Source organism: Sciurus vulgaris (assembly GCF_902686455.1).
Source record: "Sciurus vulgaris genome assembly, chromosome: 13".
In the NCBI taxonomy this organism is placed as follows: Eukaryota; Metazoa; Chordata; class Mammalia; order Rodentia; family Sciuridae; genus Sciurus; species Sciurus vulgaris.
The window spans coordinates 72,506,776-72,527,158 of record NC_136474.1 but is presented as its reverse complement, the minus strand read 5'-3'; positions in this window follow the sequence as shown (position 1 = coordinate 72,527,158).

The following is a 20,383-nucleotide window of genomic DNA, read 5'->3' as shown; positions in this document are numbered from 1 at the left end:
AACCTTTTGTCTATTCATCTCTCTAGAGCACAAAGCTGTCTAGATCCCACTGATGTGCCTAAGCACAGTGCGTTAAGCACTGCACAGGTATCATTTCACTGAGGGGCTAGGGCCGGAGCTCAGCACTCGCTTGGCATGCACAAGGCTCTGGGTTTAACCTCCAGCACCACAAAAACAAACAAGCACCATTTCATTCGATCCTGTGCCTGTGTGGCAGGGAGATTGTTATCCCCATGTTCAGGGGGGAGTTGATGTTGATATTTAAGTCCAGGCGGTACAGTCAGCAGAAGCTCTAGGTTTAGGGGAACTTGTCCACTGTAGACTTTCTCCTTGTGTGTCTGGATTTTTTCCTGGTAGAACTCCCATATCAGTGTCTTTAGGTCTTTCCCTTTGATCAGGTTGTCAAAGGGAACTCTATGAAGCTCCTGTCTAAAGGGGAATGAAAGCCAGGCTGACAGACTTCTGGGCGCAGGAGATGGCGCTGGGGAGTTCAGCACCCCTGTCCTCGCGGTGCCTGCCTTCCTCACCGAGACCCTGGCTCTTGCCTTCTCCTCTCTTTTCCTACAAAGTGGGCGAGGCAGTTGTCCAACTGCACGGACTTGGGGAAGGAACATGATGGAAAGCCTTTCATAAACAGAGCTTCAACCAGTCCTCCTGATTCAAGTCCCCCTCACCCTCACCCTCACCTCCACTTCTAGAAGTTCCTGGTGCTGCCAATGCCTTATGTGGATTCTGGCTTACAAACTGGGTTGATTTCCCACATTCTGTGCTGTTGGCTTAGAATTCAATTTTCTCTTCATTTTCTTGGGTCTGCTAAGTAAATTACCCCTTATCTAGTTGCTTTGTGGGTTTCCAATTTTATTGCTGTTTTCTACTCTCCAATTTTCCCATTCATGTGGGTTTGTGCCTTAAAAAATCCCTTTTCTGGCACCCTAATGGGGTTGCAGTAAGCAATGAAATCAAATGTTTCCATCTTTACACAAACTCCCTGCTGTTCAAACTCTCCCTTTCTGTTCCCATCTATTTATTCTGCTACCTGGAAATCACCAGCGTAAGAACGGAGAACACAGAAATTAATAGCCTTAGTTGTAAGTTGAGAATGAATTATATGGTGTGCATTTGAAAAGCATATTGAGTGTTAATATATAATCTTCATCTTGATATTTTTTAATGCACATTTTCGAAAACAGGGTGGAACAAAGTCTTGGTTTATGAGATTACACTGAAAATCCAACATTTCTCTCTTGAGAGTTATACCCCACTGAAGACTTTATTTCACAATTTCCAGGGAGACACGAGATTTTGATTTTGATCCAAAGAGAGTATGAGAGCCGGGTGGGGTTGCTGCAGGAAGGATGGACCTAAGAAAATAAAGACAGCCTCAGGCATGCGGAGTGCGGGCTCCCCAGGCTGGGAGGCCTTTCAGCAGAGGCAAATTCTGAGGAGCTCAGTGCAGGCCTGTGGCCAGGTGTCTGGCAGGTGTGCTTGTCCTTCTTGGCAGACCTTCCATAAATTATCATTTGTGTATTGTTTTCCTTTTTTATAGTGTTGATTAAAATCAGATTCTTTCAAACAATGCCTCTTAACTCCATTTGTGCAGAATTATCAGTGGAACTTTAGAAAAGAAAAACCCTCAGACCTGATATGAGCCCCACTAAATCAGACTTTCTGTGGCCTGAGGAGGAGGAGCACCGGGGACAGGATTCAGAGGGGGGCTGCGCTTCTGGAAGTTACAGTCAACACTGAGTCTGACTGCTTCCTTTTCTCTTCCTTTCCTTTTAAGAAAAGAACCACAGCTTTCATCATGTTCTCACAAGAGAACTTCATAGCCCTCACCACTACCCTGCATTATATATTTTGTTAACACTGAATAATTATTTGCTTGCTTGTTTTATTGCCCAGGATAATAAATGTGAAAACTTTGCCTATTGTCAGTGTCCCTGGGACTGAAATAATTCTTTTCAGAGTATTAAGTAAATATTGATTAAATGGAAGAGAGAGAGAGAGAAAGAGAGAGAGGAAGGAAGGGAGGGAGGGAGGGAGGGAGGGAGAGAAAGAGAAAGAAAGAAAGAAAGAAAGAAAGAAAGAAAGAAAGAAAGAAAGAAAGAAAGAAAGAAAGAAAGAAAGGAAGGAAGGAAGGAAGGAAGGAAGGAAGGAAGGAAGGAGGGAGGGAGGGAGGGAAGGAAAGAAAGAAAGAAAGAAAGAAAGAAAGAAAGAAAGAAGAAAGAAAGAAAGAAAGAAAGAAAGAAAGAAAGAAAGAAAAAGGAAAGGAAGGAAGGAAGGCAGGAAGGAAGGAAGGCAGGAAGGAAGGAAGGCAGGAAGGAAGGAAGGAAGGAAAGAAAGAAGGAAGGAAGAAAGGAAGGCAGGTAGGAAGGAAGGAAGGCAGGAAGGAAGGAAGGAAGGAAAGAAAGAAGGAAGGAAGAAAGGAAGGTAGGCAGGAAGGAAGGCAGGAAGGAAGGCAGGAAGGAAGGAAGGAAGGAAGGAAGGAAGGAAGGAAGGAAGGAAGGAAGGAAGGAAGGAAGGAAGGAAAGAAGGAAGGAAGGAAGGAAGGTAGGCAGGAAGGAAGGCAGGAAGGCAGGCAGGAAGGAAGACATTCATAAGTCCTTCTCTTCCCTAATGGCCAAAACTGCTATTTGAAGCCAAATGCAATAGAAGCTCTCGCTGGAAGTGAACTCTATATTTAGATTCCGCAGGCTGCTGCTGGACAGAATGCTGGGCATCAAGAGTGTACAGGTGGATACAGACGTCAGGGCTGCTGGCCCTAATCCTAACCATTTACGAATTCTACCTAACTGTACAAAATTGGTAGGGTGCTTTGCGGCAAAGGCTCCTGACTGCTGGGAGGGGCCCCTCCCGGCTTGCGTTCTAGCTCTCCTGCCTTCATCTTTACACACTCATACTCAGCTCTTCCCCAGGCTCCACGGCAGGGGAGCAGATGCTCATGGTTGTGGGACTTTGTCTCTGGACAAAGTCACTGAACTGGTGACGGTCCCACGGCCTGGACAGAGCTGTGTCACTGTTTCCTACTTCCAGATTTCGCAGGAACAATGCCTGGCAAGCACCAGGAGGAGAAGGAAGAAGTAGGGGCCGTGGTGGAGGGGAACCGCGGGTGTGTCCAGTTTGATGGAGAGCTTACAAGATAGTGATTCCATCCCCAGGGAATGTCGGTCTGAGAGGCCAAAACTGCCGTGGAGATACTGGAGACCACCTCTCAGAGAACAGAGGTGACATAAACCAGGGCACTGCTGCTTCTTTTCTATCCCAGCTTTCTCTGGACGACATCACTGCTAATCCTTCACTTATACTCTTAAAGAGCTCTTGGTGACACCGCCTCTCTGGCACCCAGCCTCGATGGCCTGAGAAGGCCAACAATTTGGGAGGAAGTCAGGGTGGGGTGGGGACATGAAGGTTTCTAAAAAGACAAGCCAGCATGTGGTGCCCCTGGGTGTGCTGGCGGGGAAGTGCCTGGCTGGTAGTCAGGGTGAGGTGGTAGGGCTGGGGAAGGGACAGTTTCGATCACCTGCTGTTCTCAAAGGCGAGCTGAGGCTCCCATACCTAAGGCTCCTGTGTCTTTCCTCCCTCCCTCCTTCTGCTCCTACTGTTTGTGACATTTTTCAGTTCAATGTTATGCTTTGTGACTGACAGAAATCTGGGATGGCCCTTAGGATTCCTGCCTGGTGCATGTGCCTTGTGGCCTTGTGTCTGTCTCCTTTTGGGTAGAAGTAGTGGTGGGGGGAGGTTAGGTCCTCAGCAAAGGTGAAGGGACTGTGTAGATATAACAAAGGTTGACTGTAAGTGGATCAAACCCAGAGCACCCTGGGTGGGCCTGCCCTCATCAGGTAAGCCCTTTCAGAGTGTCCGGAAGTCAGAGACAGGAGAACTCAGCATTGAAATAGCAGGGAGGCTCACCTACTGGCCTTAAAGCAGCAGCAGCCATGTGGTGGGCAGGGCCACGTGGCAGAGGTTGGTCAGTAACCCTTAGGATACTAGGATCTTAGATCTATAACAGCAAGGAGCTGGGTTCTGCCAGCAACCAGTGAGCTTGGGAGAGACTCCAACCTCACTTGATTTCCACCTGACGAGGCCTCAAAAACAGGGCCCTAGAGAGGCTGGGCATGGTTGGCAGCACACCTGTAATCCCAGCAGCTCAGGAGGCTGAGACAGGAGGATCAAGTGTTCAAAGCCAGCCTCAGCAAAAGTGAGCTCCTAAGCAACTCAGTGAAACCCTGTCTCTAAATAAAATACAAAATAGGACTGGGGATGTGGCTCAGTAGTCAAGTGCCCCTGAGTTTAATCCCCAGTACCCACCCCCACCAAAAAATAACAGGACCTAAGCCTACCCTCCCCAGACTGCTGGCTCACAGAAGCTGGGAGATGATCAGTTCAAGTGAGTACAATCCGTACATGTTACATTTGTAGTAACTTGTTACCCAGCAATAGTAAACAAATGCATGTCTTCAGTGTGTGAAGCCTTGGGTTCAATCCCCAGCACCACAAAGAAAAAGAGAAAGAAAACAGACACATCTTTAGAGTTCATTTGAATTTAATGTAACTGGTATTTCAATTGTGGGAGTAGGCATAATGTGGAAGACAGGAAATCTATTGCACTCAAGCTAAACTGCTGGTGTTCGAACCCTGGAACCACTTACTAGCTGGGTGAGCATGGACAAGTTACTTAACCTCTCTGTGCTTCAGTTTCTCTGGCAGGGATGATGGCAGCTCATAGGTCATGGTGAGGAGTAAATGGTTTGATATTCAATAGGCACCTGGAACGTGCTGGCACTTGACAGCTGCTCTTGGGTCAGAAAAGTGGTGGTACCCTCAAGGGACAGTGAGGGTGGCAGGAGAGAGACCCCATATAAGACCCACCACACTGCATTTTGTTCTGGGCTCCCAAACTGGTTGTTTCTATCTTTTCATTATAATCTTAACTCTCAGGTCAAACATTATGTTGTAAAAGTACTTTTGAATAACGTACCTCTCACCAAGAATCTGTCCACTGACTGAGGCGCTGCACACCCCTGGGAAGGAGCTTTTCTTTTGAACTATAACACTATTGGAACATTTGAGGAATCCAGACAGTCAGCTCTCAACATCAGCACAAATGCTGTGAATTCCCAGTTGTTCAAAAGGGGAACCAGGGGGCTGGGAATATAGCTCAGTTGATAGAATGCTTGCTTTGCAAGCATAAGGCCCTGGGTTCAATCCCCAGTAGCCCTCTCCCCCGCAAAAAAAAAAAAAAAATTCACCAAGGGGAACCAGTGTCCAGGTCCTCAGCCCTGGCACTGATGAAGTCCCAGCTTCTGAACTCCATCAGCATATGGCAACCCTGGCAGGTTCCTGACGTCCCCAATGAGAGAGCTTCACTCTTCGGTAACGAACTCATTAGAAAGAAGTGGTCCTCTTGTCATTTTTGCAAGGAAAAGAGGAACCAAAATATGTGGCTAAGTTTTGAGAGTTGGGAAACCCATGTTCTGACCCCATCTCCGTCCCTCCGAAGTGGACAGGTGACTCAGCCTTTCTGGACATTTCCTTCTTTGTATACTGAGAGGGTTGTCTTCTAGTGAGTTGGTATCTCAATTCTCTGCAAATCAGAAAGAAGACCCAAACAAATGTCCACCATAAGGTGAGAGAGTGACCAGTCTCACACCACAGAGTCAAGAAATATTCATTCATTCATCCATCCATACTTCATCCATTCAACAAACACCTTCAGTGCCTCTTGGATGCCAGCCCTATTCTAGATGCCAGGAACTCTAGCTGCCAGATATAAGGAAATCAGAGCCAAAAGAAAGATCACCAAGTCCATTATCGTTTCCCTTGAATTCAAACCAGGTTCAGATTCAGAAATGTAAATAAGTATTCCTAGGGGCTGTGAAGTAAAGAATTCACCCTTGCCTAAGCGAGATCTGGTCTTTGCCCTCCACTTCTGGGAGCTAATCTCTAAAGCCCTTGGAATGTCATGCCTGATAGGAATGTTTTTGTTTGTCTGGGAGCCTTGAACCACTCTGGATAGTCTACCAATGTGATTTAAGGAGACACTTTGGGTCACATGGTATCAGTCCACATTCAGAGGAGTTGGAGACTAGGATTGTCACATGGGTAGCCAACCAGGCCTAGTGACAGAGTCCTAATAGAAGTTGTGTACACTGAGGCTTGGGTGAGCTCCCCAGATGGCAATAGTTTGTGTCACATATCACTCCCGTAAAGAGCAGCCCTGTTCCTAACCCCACCAGGAAAGGACAACCAGAACGCTGTGCTGGACCCTCCCGGCACTCTGCCCATGAGCTCCTTCCCTGGCTGATTGTCATCTGCAGCCTTTCACTGTAATGAACCACAGCTGAGTATCACGGTGAGTTCTGAGTCCTTCTAGTGCGTTATCAAACTTCGGAATGGTCTTGGAGACCCCCAAACTTGCAACTGTAGTCAGAGTGAGGGATGTCTTGTGAGCTACTCCTTCCTGAAGTGAGAAGGTCCCTTCCCTTGGGTGGGGAATGAGAGATGGAGAGGACACTGAAGGCAAAGGAATGCGTTGCTTGGACTCAATTTCGTGACAAAGGAAGGCAGAAAGGTCAGCTTGGAGAAGAACCCCCAAGACTGCCCTCTTTCTGTCTCACTCAGTTTCTAACTGGGAAAACCCTTGATGTCCTACTGGTCCCAAGGTGATGGACCATCAAACCGAGAAGTTTCTCTCTCATGGGAGGAGCGGTAAGCAGAGGAGGGATGGCCAGGGACAATGGTTTTCTTTCATAGCTGCTGGTTTTCGTCTCTCCCACGGGCACCCAACACCACAGGAGGCTGCCGTCAGTGACCTGCCTTCCCACCGAAATTTCAAGTGCATTTATGAAACACCGCTTAGGGAAGAAGGGAGAGCAGTTCAGAATAATCTATGAACAGGATTCTTGGGCACATAATCAGCTGGAACAGAATGACCCTTCAAAGACAAACCATCCTCCCACCCCACATTTCCTGTGCTTTGCCATTACAAAGAGAAAAGAGAAAAAGATAGAAAATATCAAGTACAAATTAAAAATACTCTAAGAGAAGAATTACTCTAGGAAGAAAAAACCTTTTTAGGTAAAACCTTTCCATAGTGTTAAACCATGAAACAAGCTCAAAAAATAAAAATAAGAAGCTAACATCACAAGATGAAAATAATGAAATTGAACATGCCAACACCGTTTTTAGTTTCTTGCATGCATTAACCCTTTGAAGCATGATTGCTATCTCCATATTACACAGGAGGACCCAGAACTACTCTTCCAAGTTGATAGAGAACAGTGAATCTGGTTACCCTCCTATCCTCTCTGTATCCTGCTTGAAACATCTGTCTATTTCTTGAAAGAACTTTCAAGAACTTTGTTGGAGACTGCACTGCTCTCTCCTAATTTAGAAATCTGAATGATATAGGCATTTTCTTAAAAAATAAAAATTATTCAAAATTAAATATAAAAAAGAAGGGAAACCCAAATTATCAATAATAAGCATAAAGATAAGGGACAAATTGAGAAAGAAAATTGTCAAAGTGCCAGGCCTAAGGAGCTTTATGGGTGAATATTTCAAAAAACATTATTTTGATGTTTTGCAAATATCCAAAGCATAACAAAATAAGGAACACTTTTTGCTTCTTTTTTTCCCCCCACAAAGCCAGCATTATAGTGATGCTGAGAGCTGACAAATGTGGCAGGTAACCATGTCCCCCTGTGCGCACCCACAGCCCAGGTGTCAGCTGAGATGCTTTGAGCTACAGGTACCAGAATCTTGGAGTAAAAGTGGCTCGATGTCAGGCCATTTACCATCAAAGCTGACAGAAGGCTAGGGGTGGGTGTTCTCATTGCTGGGTCAGGCATTTAATGAGCCCCTCAGGGACCACAGCCCCAGCAGCCCTATCCTCAGAGGTGATAAGAGAGGAGTACCTTGGTTGGATCAGAGAGAAAAAGTCAAATCCAGAAATCAACCTGCGGCCAAGTGCCTACTCACGCTCCCCTAGCCTGTGCTCTGATCTGTGGATGCCCTCATCAGGAATCTGTATTATATCTGCTTTAGAACATTTTCAGTATCACCCTGAATATACCAAATATTTTTGGAAATATATTATCTTCTAAAATTGCTGTTTCAAATCTGCAAGGAAAATATGGCTTGTACAGAGATCTGATTCATGATTTAGAATAAAATAAATAAATAGATTTAGAATAAAATGATTTAGAATAAAATAAATAATAGAATAAAATAAAATAAGCTGGTCCCTACCTCACTCATCCTAATGGCCACTACCAAAACTTCAAAGATTAAATGCCAGAGAGAGACAGGTAGAAGAAAGGGACAGGTAGAAGAAAGGGGGGGGGGAGATTGTGAACACAAGATAACTAGAAGAAAACAGAGATGAATCATCTTTATAATCTTGGCATGAGAGAGAACTCTCTAAGCATGATGTAAAAAATATAAGCACTAAAGAAAGTTTGATAAGTTTGATAACTTAAAAAAATAAACTTTTCTTGTAGAAAAAAAAGAATATCCTCAAAAAAAAAAAAAAGCAAAAGTCAAAAAATCAAAACATAAAAGCACTCAAAAACTTATTTGCCACACATGGGACATGTAAGGGGCTAATTTCCCTTTTGTACAAGTCATGAGAGCTCTTATAAATCAGTGCCCAATAATTGGGACAAAGTCCCAATAGTGATACTAGGGAGTATCACTGATACTTCACACGTTGTAAATCTCATTCTTGTTTCATTGATTGCTTTGTCCCCTAGCTTAACACCCCATGTCAATCAGGGCATGGGGATGTTGCCACATTCTTGTTAGTGTAACTTTTCAGGAGGACAATTTGTCAAATCCCTTGAACTTAAAATATTTATACCTATTGGCAGAATCATTCCTGAAAGCAGCATTTGTCGCGTCACAAAATTGAAAACAACCCAAATGTTTGATTGAGAGGGGATCAATGAGACATATCAGGGTACATTTATTAATTCAGCCAAATGTTGATTGTCTACCATCTGATGAGGCTAGCACTCCTGTGGGAGGAAAAGCACAGCAATAGCTACACAGCCATTCTAGATTGGTGGTAAACGCTTTGAAGGAAATAAATTGATGCGTCTCAGAGCAGGGGTTGACAAAATACAGACAATGGACCAAATCTGGCCTGCCGCTTGTTTCTATATAGCTTGTGAGCTAAGAATGATTCCTTTTTTTTTTTTTTTTTTTCCAGTACTAGGGATGGAACCCAGGGCCCTGCCCTCTACCACTGGGCTACAGCCCCTGATTCTTACATCTTTTTAAAAATAGTTGGATAAAAACAAAAGATAACTATTATCTAATGGCATGTGAAAACTATATGAAATTTCAAACCTCAGTGTCCATACATGAGACCTTAGAGCGGTTCAGCCACGCCCATTTGTTTGCATGTTGTGTGGGTGCTTTTGCGCTGCCTTGGCAGCTATTTCTATAGCCATTGTCTCATGAAGCCTAGAATGCTTACTATCTGTCCCTTTGCTAGAAAAGTCTGCCTTTTTCAAAGGAATCAATAATGAAGGGTGTGAGAGAAATGAAAATATGACATCTACCCCAAACCTTGTACACAAATGTCCAGAGAGGCACCATGCATAAGATTCTAAAAGTGGAAAAAATCCAAATGCCCATCAATTGATAAATCTATAAACAAAATGTGGTAAGTCCATATGATAGAATATTACTCCACCACAAAAAGAAATAAAGTAGTGATATAAGTGACATCATGGACAGATCTTGAAAACATCATCCTAAGTGAAAGAGCCAGCCAAAAAGGACTATATATTGTAAGAGTCCATTTATAGGAAGAACAGGCAAATCTATAAAGAAGAGAGGAGATCAGTGGTTCTCTGGGCCTGAGGGCTGGGGGAGACATATGGTTTATAAAATTGTGATGTTTGCCCAACTCTGTGAATGTGCTAAAAACCATGGAATCACTCATTTTTGATGGGAGAATTACATGGTATGTGAGTGATATCTCAATAAAATTGTTTTTTAAAAAGAATGGAGAATGTTGTTGGGGCTGGGAACTACTTCAGAGTTTCAGGAAAGGCTTCTGTGAGAAACTAATATTTGAATTAAAACTTCAAGGAAGAGGAAAATCAGGAGAAGAATGCTCCATGCAGAGGAAACAGCAAAAGCTAAAGTCCGGAAGCAGGAAGAACTTGAGAAACAATAAGGCCAAGCAAGGCAGCAGCATCCCAGTCTGGTGGGACGACACGAGGTCAGAAAAGTAGGCAGGGGCTGGGTCACGTAGGCCTGTGAACTCCAGGCAGGACTTTGCACTTCATTTGAAATGCACTAGGGAAAGTCACCAGCATATTTTAACCAAGGAAGTGACGCAAGTTGCTGCCTTCTTATTTTATTTTGGTACCAGGGATTGAACCCAGGGGCACTTAACCACTGGGCCACATCCCCAGTCCTTTTTATTTAGAGACAGGGTCTTACTAAGTTGCTTAGAGCCTTTCTAAGTTGCTGAGGCTGGCTCTGAACTTGAGATCCTCCTGCCTCAGCCTCCTGAGCCACTGGGATTACAGGTACCACCATGCCCATCCTCTGATGCTTTCTTAAAAGGCGTCCTGGCTGCTCTGTGGACGGTGGGTTGTACTGGAGCTCACAGACGTGGTGAGAGATGATAGTTTGAGCTATCACCCCCAGGCTCCCTGAGTGCTCACATTGTATATAACCTCACCACAATGCTCAAAACCAGAAGATTGACTTTGGTACAATACTATTGCTTAAACTACACACTTTGTTAAAATTTCACCAGAGTTTTTGCACTTCTGTTCCCTTTTCTGTTCCAGGAGCTATCCAAGATTCCACATTACATTTGATATTTCTTCTTTGTTCCCCATCTACGAGCTTTCTTCTGTCTTCCTGTCTTTTGACTCCCATGTTTTGACTCCCAGCTGGGTAGTGCCATTTGCTGTGATGGCAAAGACTAGGATGGGACAAGGGGGGACAACCAAGGGAAATCAGGAGTTCTATTTTGTAATATTATTGCTATGGTTTGGATGTGTTCCCCCCCCCCCCTCAAAATAAAAGCATGCGTTGGAAACAATCTTCAAAGCAACAATGTTAGAGGCGTGGACTCATGAAATGCATTTCAGTGAATGCCAATTATGACAGGGCTTCAGACTGCAGGTTTAATCTTTTGCTTTTTCTCACCCATGGACTACTGCCTGCCATCTTATGATGCACCAAGTCGCCCCTTCCCAGAATCCGCGTAGATACTGGTGCCATGCCATGCTGATAGGCTTCCCAGCATCCAGACCATGAACCAAATAAGTCTCTATTACTCATAAATTACCTAGTTTGTATTATTCTGTTACAGTTGGAGGAAACAGAAGAAGGCAAATATGTTTCACATTTCTATTATATCTAAACGAATAAGTCAAGAAGACATTTAAAATAAGGAGTAACAGTATAAATAGAACACCTCCACCATTTAAAAAAATGATATATATGTATATAATTTTATATATATTTGTGTATTCGTGAAATAACTCTGGAAAGGTAGCCAAAAATCTGATAATAGCACTTATGTAAGTCTGGGGATGAGAACTGAATGACTGAGTGTGTTTGTGAGAAAGTTGCTTTCCTTTGGTTACTTTGTTGGTGCTTTCTAACGTCAGTATGGTGTGCTTGTATTACCTATCAAAATAATGATGATAATAATAATAATAATAAATCTAACTGCTTTATGAAAAAACTCCAGTTAGTGGCAGGTACAGGGACATCCTGGGAAGGGAAAGCCTTTGGGGGTCCAGGGAAGGGAACACCTGTATTTAAATACAACATAGCCTGCCCGAGTTTAGAAATCATGTTTGGTGACTGCCATGTGAGACTAGATTAGCTTGACCTTGAGTCACCCTCCAGTGGATTACAAAAATGAAAGGGGGGGTCATGATAGGTAACAAGTGCCTTGGCCTCTGATTGGGAGTATTTTCCTCTAATGCTCCAGAACTTCTGGGTGAGCAGCCTCTCCTCATGGGTGCTTGGTCCTCTCCTCATCCTTCCACTGGCTTGCACTGTGACCTTGAGCAAGAGCCTCTGTTCCTCTGGGCCTCACAGAGAAGTTCCAAACTCACAGATTCATGTGCCATTCATTCTGCCTGAACCAGGGTGTGTGTGTGTGTGTGTGTGTGTGTGTGTGTGTGTGTGTGTGTGTGTGTGTGTGTGTGTGTGTGTGTAAAAACCACTGTAAAGCAATAAAAACTGAAGGCCGCTCTGGGGGAACCAGAGTATATCAAGGAAACCACAGCAGTCGGGTGCAGCATCGGGAGAATTACCATATCCTGTCTGCTGTCGGAGCCTTGCCAGGCTCTTCACCAGGTTCCAGTGAATCACCAAATCGCTCCCAGCACAGCTCGCCGCACAGATGGCGTCGGGCCGGAGAGCCTCGCTGGACGGTAAATCTCTTCTCGCGCTAATCCAGTAAGCATATGCTTAATTAGGCAAGAGTGTGGTGGACTTTCACAGTAGCGATAATTGAAATCAGTGCAGGGGATGACTGGTTTTCATCTAAAAAAAAAAAAGCCATGAAATATGCACGTATGGGTAAGAGATGGCGTTCTGGAGACCCAGCTTCCTGAACCTTTGGATTTTTGATGAAATGCTGCACTTAACAGAAAATAGTTATTTTTACTTTTATTTTCATTTATTTTTTGGTACTAAAGATTGACTTCAGTTCAGGGACGCTCTACCACTGAGCCATATTCTCAGCCCTTTTTATATTTTCTTTTGAGACAGGGACTCACTAAGTTGCTTAGGGTCTCTCTAAATTGCTGAGGCTGACCTCAAATTTGCGAATGGCTGTCTCAGCCTCCAGAGTCGCTGGGATTAGAGGTATGTGCCACCAAGCCTGGCCAAAAAAATATTTTCAACTAAAATACCACCCCAGAGTCTCTTCTGGTCTTGTTTAAAAAACAGACATTTTCAAAAAATATGTATTTTTTTTAATTTCAAAGGTTTTGCATGCCTTTATAAAAAGGTAATTTTAGCTTATATCCTTTTTATAGAAAACATTTGAAAAATACAGAAATATATAATAGAAAAAAATAAAACTCATGAAAGAAAGAGAGATATGCTTTAAAAACTCCATTCTGGATTCCAGACTCAAATTATCAAATGCTTTTGCTATAGTAAGAACTGTCTGTCCCTTCTGTCCCCACCCCCACTCCATCAACTCCCCTCTTTCCCTTTCATACAACACAGATGGATTTCATACGTAGATTAAGATAGAGTCAAATGCACACAACCATTAAGCAAAAAAAGCACATTAATGTACTTAGAAATGTTACTCAAGTTAGAACATTTTTAATGTGCAATTTGGGGGGTCCAACTAATAAGATTAAACAATTCTAAATACATGTCTTCTGTTTATATAAATATATAACATTCTCTTATTACTTTACAATAGCTCTATCAATAGTAAGGTTATTAACTATTTGCCTTATTTAATGCGCAGTATATAGTGTTTTGTTCTTTGTAACATGTTTTATGTAGTGAGACATTCTTACATTTCTATTTCATTCATAATTGTTATACTTAGAAAATCTATCCCAAGAGCATTTAGCATATATGTTGGTCCGTATTTTCTTTCACATTTTGTTAATCACTAAAATTTTGTGAACTTATCTTTCCCTTTATTATATTGGGAATTTGTTTTAGGATTTAAAACAAATTGATTACTTGATTACTTTCAAACTGCCAATTTCCCCTGTGTCATTTGATGAAAATTCTAGAAACATAATCTTTATATGGCTATATCTGGTGCACATGAATTAGTTTGTGCTTTTTGTCTCAACTTTTTGGAATGGCAAGCCTATATAACCTCTTATATCCAAAGGAGTGGTTCCCCTTCTGAGCAATCTCTTTAAAAGCTATGCAATTATTTTAAGGATGCTTCCATTGTTGAAAAGTTATTTGCTGATTTCCTTTAGAAATTGTTTTTGGAAGCATCATTTGAGCCATATAAAATAACCAGGCTTGTAAGTTAATAGTACTTTTTGGGCCCACAATTACATCCTGCAGCTTGATTATACCTATTTTACCAGGTAATGTGGCTCAAACAACTCCTTCCTGTTTCGAAAGAGAAAAATACACCTTCAAAGTACACTGGAGATGGGGATACTCCATTCTTCTATGTGTGTGTAAAACCCAGTCTTATGACTTTATAGCTGCATTTGATCAGGTGTGTGTGTGTGTGTGTGAGCACATACCCTAACAAGGCCCAATCTTCCTGCACTATATAAGTGTAACTAACAAACTTAAACTTCAACATGGCAAATACAAGCATTAAAAAAAAAAAAAAAAAAAAAAGTCACATTCTGAAGGAAGATGGTTTTCTAAAGATATTGGCATCTAAACAATCTCAGGGAGCAAGAAGGATTCCACCCTCTGCCTCCAGGAAGACACTCATTGGACCCCCGTGATCTGAGGGTTGGATTCACCAATAGGGATGGTAGGTGATCTCTGTATGTCAGAAGCGGAGTCCTTAGTACTGTTTAATTGTTTCCAAGGTTCTAATACATTTCTAACAACAACACTGACTAAAGCAAAAAAAAAAAAAAAAAAAAAACCAAAATTGATATCCCTCTGGATTTTATACATTTCCCAATTTTCTAATTGCTACAGCTACTGCCAACAAAGTACACTGAAAGAATACCCCATGGGGCGAGGTCTCAGAACACACCCCAGGAGAGGATTGCAAATTTCAGTGATTACAAACAATTAAAGTGGGCAGCCAACATGTAATTTTCTTTTCAGGCATGGACTTAGAATAAGAAACCACTTACTGGGTGGGAATAGATAGGAGCAGAGCTGTTTCCCTTTGTGTAAAAATCATACTTGACCAAGTTGAGATTAAAGCTAATGTGCCCCCCTCTAGTTGCTTTTAAAATCGAGGGATGTGGAAATTAAGTGAAATTAAATTCACATCTGCATTAGTTGCAAATAACAATAAAAAATAATTCTACTTGATCTTGCATAGGCGAAACTGAGGAATGTTTTGGCTTGTGGGAGAAAAGTAAAGGATTGAGCACCCAATGTGGGAGAGGCAGGGGTGTTGTTGACTCTCCAGGACGATTGGAACTAGGGCTCTAAATAGGACAGAACCATCTTCCTTTGCTTGTATTTTGGCTTCTTTCCACACATTGACTTCACTCTGTCTGTCTGCAGACCAGCCTTTGCCACGTGTCACAGTGGGTGTCTGTCATAAGCTCCTGAATTTTATGATCTCTTAACTAGAGAGACCCTGCCTATCATATTTTCCTAATTCAAACTTCAAAAATCCTGATGCTAGAGTTGCTGCACAAACTCGAGCATCCTTGACACCATCAACAAGGCAGATCTCAACAACTCCCTTCTAGATGGGCGTAAGGGGTCTCAAGGAAGGGAGGTTTTCTAATTTGTGCAAAGGTGCCATATGGGCTCGTGGTGGCCCTGAGTAGGAGCTTTCTGATTGCCACAGGTTGGATCAGGGAACAATAGGGTTGGGGTGGTCTAAGCAACATGGGAGTCCCTGTGGGATCCTTATATGTGAGCGAGCAGTTTGAAGAGAAGGGACAAGTGGGGCAGACAAAATATTTCTTGACTGCTCTTCCACTCTAGCTATTTGGAGAGCCAACTGTACACTTTCTTCTTTGAAAAAATGTCTTGCTTTTGCTTTTCTTTGCTACATTTAAACTTGAATAGAACAATGACTAAGAATCCCTATGTTCTCAGAGCCAGGGCAAATACAAGCAGGGTTTGTATTTGTAACAGATAGTTAACAGAATACATCCGTTCATTCCTTAGGTGGTTGGTCAAAGCATGGACCATCTTTGCTGAACTGATAGGCCTATTTTCCTTGACTTCTCTGGTATCCATGCAAAGTTCTCTGTCCCGGGTGGTTTCTTTTGGAAAGAGACCTAGGTTAAGGGACTTGGGCAGGCAGCTGAATCCTAGTCCTAGCTCCATCTCTAATTACACAGCTACCTTAGGATGGGTACTTCAGCTCTATATTTCTGTCCACTCCTCTGAAATAGGGAGAAATCATCTGTCACCAGACTGGTCTCAGAAGGACATCGGGAAAACCCAAAGAGCAAAATTAATGACTGTGTTGGTAAGGTAGGAAATGGAATTATCTGCATTAGAAAACCAGAGCAAATTTTAAAGCATTCTTTAGTAATATGGCCCCCATCGTCAGACAACAGAGGCAGCCGGGCATGGTGTAACTCCAGCAACTTGGGAGGCTGAGTCAGGAGGATTACAAGTTCAAGGTTAGCCTCAGCAACTCTGCCAGACCCTGTGTCTAAATTAAAAAACATAAAAAATTAAAAGGGTTGTGGATATAGCGCAGTGGTAAGGCACCCCTGGGTTCATTCCCCAGTACCAAAACCAAAAATAACTACCAACAAATACAGATGCTTTCTATTGATTTGTTTTCTTTTTTACAGTACTGAGGTTTGAATTCAGGGGCACGTCACCACCAAGTTATACCCCCAGAACTTTTTATTTTACTTTTTAGTTTTGGAGCAGGGTCTCCCTGATGGTCCAAGCTGGCCTTGAACTTGTGATCTTCCTGTCTCATTGCTTACTTCTGGCAAATTTGCAGCTATGACTCCTTTAATTATTACTTCTCTTTCATTATTTTTTATTTTTTTTCTGAAATTCTTATTAAACATATAGTTTCTCCATATCCATTAATTATTCTTTAAAACTTCTAATGTATTTTGTGCTGCATCCTGAGTGAATTTAGTGATAATGTGGTCCAGTTTACTGATATACTTTTTTAATGGTGTCTAGTTCTGACTATAAGAATTCAATTTCAGCCAGGCATGGTGGTGCACACCTGTAATCCCAGTAACTCGGGAGGCTGAGTTAAGAGGATCGCAAGTTTGAGGCCAGCTGTAGCAATTCAGTGAGACCCTGTCGACTGGGGATATAGTTCAGTAGTGAAGTTCAATCCCCAGTACCAGAATTCTGTCTTGAATTTCAAAACTTACATTTTTATTTCTAAATTTCTAATAAAAAATGTTGTCATACATATAATTCTTATTTATGCCTGTGTGCTTTTAAAAAATGTTTTTCTTAAGTGAATTTAGCACATTAAACACGTTTTATTCTTTTTCAGAATAATCTCTTCAGTTTTTTTCCAATGGAGAAAATTCATATTTTAATGGATGACTTGGATTGTGGTCTATGTGAGCACTAGCGAACTTCCAACATCTTGCTGTAATTTTAGTTTGTAAGCTCATTTTGAGAGGGAGTTTGTTTCTGTCTCTCTTTGAAGTACAACAGGCTTGTGAGAGTTTCTTGTTAGCTTTCCCCAACCTTGCTCTGGAACCAGGCCTTCTATCCATGAGGGTGTGGTTACTGCCCTTCAGAGATGCTGAGGGTGCTTCAGATGCAAGTACCAGCTCTGTGGGCACTTGGTTGCAGTTCCTGGTTGGAATGTTTGTTCCGGGCCACCAAGCTTCCCTCCTGCCTCTATCAAAGCTGCAAGCTCACACACAAGTCATTTTTTCAGCTTCCTTTCACATCCAGGTAAGTATTCCTGGCTTCAAAACCTCACCCAACGTGGGAACCAGTTGTCTCTTTAATTTTCAGGAGCTAAACTCCTAACTGCAGATGTTGCCTGTGGACCAGAAGCCCAGCAAGCCAGGGCTTCAGTGGGATTTTCTTTTCGATGTTTCTGTTTTGTTTGGGGTCATGAAGTTTTTTGTTTCTGCTTCTTTTTTTAATCTTGTTTCTGAACCCAGTTGTGTTATTTTTGTTTTCTTTTTGTCATCATCTATCATTGACATGGTTTGCATAATTTACCATGTCCTCTGGAAAATTTAACTCCAAAATTTTATAGTAATGTATCACCCAGAGAGGAAAAGGGATATTCCTCAGGTTAAATACCAATGTCTATTTTTATTTATTAATATTTCCTTTATTTCATAAATGATTTGAGGAGTTTTTACATAATACATAATAATATAGTCTAATATAAACAAGGTATTAAAATACTAAGAGCTGAAAGGAAACATAAAATTCCATATTCACATATGCAAATGATAATGTCCCATGTGTTGGGTTCTATATTTGCCTCCTAACTCCCAGATAGCCAAACTGAATAAACACAATTTGATATGTAGTTCTCTCTTTCCATAAAGAAAACCCTTGCTACTTCCTTAAGAGAAAGAGTTTCTGGCAACAAATTCTGAAATGAATTTCTACTAGGTGCACCAATAGCATGTTCTCATAGAGGATGCTGGGAGGTTAGGTCAATGAGGCCTTCCATAACTCTGCTACAGGATAAGTCAGTAAGGCTGACTCTTACGGGTTCTCCTAATGAAGCCTCAAGACACAATGCCCACTCAGCCAGCAAATGGCAGAATTGAGACCAACTCAGTTGAGTCTCAGCCAGGTGGTCTTTAAACCTCACAAACCTTCTTCTTCTCTAGAGATCCACATCAGAACCTTGTATTAGAACACTCTGAGGGCTGGGGATGCAGCTCAGTGGTAGAGCACTTGCCTAGCGTATGTGAGGTCCTGGGTTAAATACCTAGTGTCACAAGAAAAAACAAACAAAAAACCATGTTAGCCAGCCTGAAGTGAGAGGCAAACTTCCTTTATTAGTCCTTTTGTTTTTATTGTTGCTATAAATGACAGGAACTCAACTCAAACCAGCTTAAGCAAAACAAAAGTAAACATTTTACCAACATTATTGAGTCTGAAACCAAACTCAATAATTACAGAGAAGGGGGGAGATCTGGAAGTTGAGATTCTTGACTGGATGGATGCTAACACCAGCGGGATCCCCTGTCTGTCTTACCTCTGCTCCTGTCTTTGTGTTGCTCTAACTCCTTCTTTCTCTCGGTGTGACAGCTGCCGTAAGTAGCTATGGCTTTACAGTCTCATGACCAAGGAGAAAAAGAGCACTTCTTCAATGGATGGAGTTATAGCAATGCTTGGGGGCAGGTACTGATCACTCTTCTAAAGGTGATTTTGCTCTGCTTTTGGCCTCTCAGCCCCTTGATCCCTTGCCTGCAGTGACCTTACCCTCCATCTTCCCAAGTCACACACACCTACAGTCGTCCCCTACCCTTTGTCTTCAACAGTAATTGCATGATCCCAATTTCAAACGTTCCACTGTGATGACTATTTCCAGTACCCTAACCCCAGTCTTCTTTGACCCTACTGGGACCTCTGATGCACAGATTCTACCACTTTCCACTCTAACCTTGTCATGCTCTTCATTCTGTCCTTACCTGGCTTAAAAACTTTGGTTCTTTATTGTCCTAGTTTGATTTCCTTGGAAGCTGACCCTGAAACAAAGATTTGAATGCAATTGTTGATCCAGGAGGTGATCCCAGGAAGTATAGATGGGGCATAGGGGAGTCCCACAGGGATGAGAAGGAAGTGAGCACAGGGCATTGAGTTGATCAGGCGAATAGAACACCTCTCAGGGTATCCCATCTACAATTGACAGAAGTGCTGGGGGCATTAACCTCCCAGCACTTCTGTCCTGTCCTGAACACAGGCCATCAAGAAGACCAGCAGATGGACAACTGCAGGTGCTGGATATAAAGAACTGACCACCTGTGCTGGTATGGAGGACACTGAGACAGGATAGGGCACTCATGACTATTATACTCACTTTTGGATACACCCTTGCCCATATCTCCATCCACTGTAGTCCCTAGTAACATCCTAATCCTGTTGAACCCAATCTCTGCCTAATCTAAGCAGCTGAACGTGATTGGAGAAAAGCCCACACACGTGCTGGTCAATCTCAAATTAAAATGTCCACCAACATCTAGTGAGTCTTCAGTTAATTCCTGACCTTATCCCACAAGATATTGATTTCAAACTTTTCTCATCACCTGTGAAATCTGCAAAACTCCCTTTCTCCTTCTGTATTTGATTCTTCTTGCTCCTTATTTCCCTAAGGAAATAGATGTTGCCAGAAGACAGCTTTCAGAGGTGGGAGGCAGGGAGAAAGTGCCAGGGAGCGCTATTGACCAAATTATAGTGTTATAGTGCGTGCATGTATGAATATGTAATGACAAATCCCATCATTATGTACAACTGTAATGCGCCAATAAAAATTGTGGGGAAAAAAAGAGAGAGCTTCCTCATGTTTCTGGCACTTCTAAACACCTACTGACTTTACTCAGACACTCTCTGCCTCTCTTGAATGAATATAGATCAGTGTTTTGCAAATTTTTTCCATTATTGACCCTTGGAGTCTTGTTAGATATCTTCTTCTTAACTGCCTCCCTGAGAATTGAATGCCATAGATACACTGAATCCCTATCATGTGCCACATGTGTATCTATGCTGTATACACAGAGGAGGAAAATTTTTTGCCAATTTTTGCCCTCCTTGAGAAAGCATG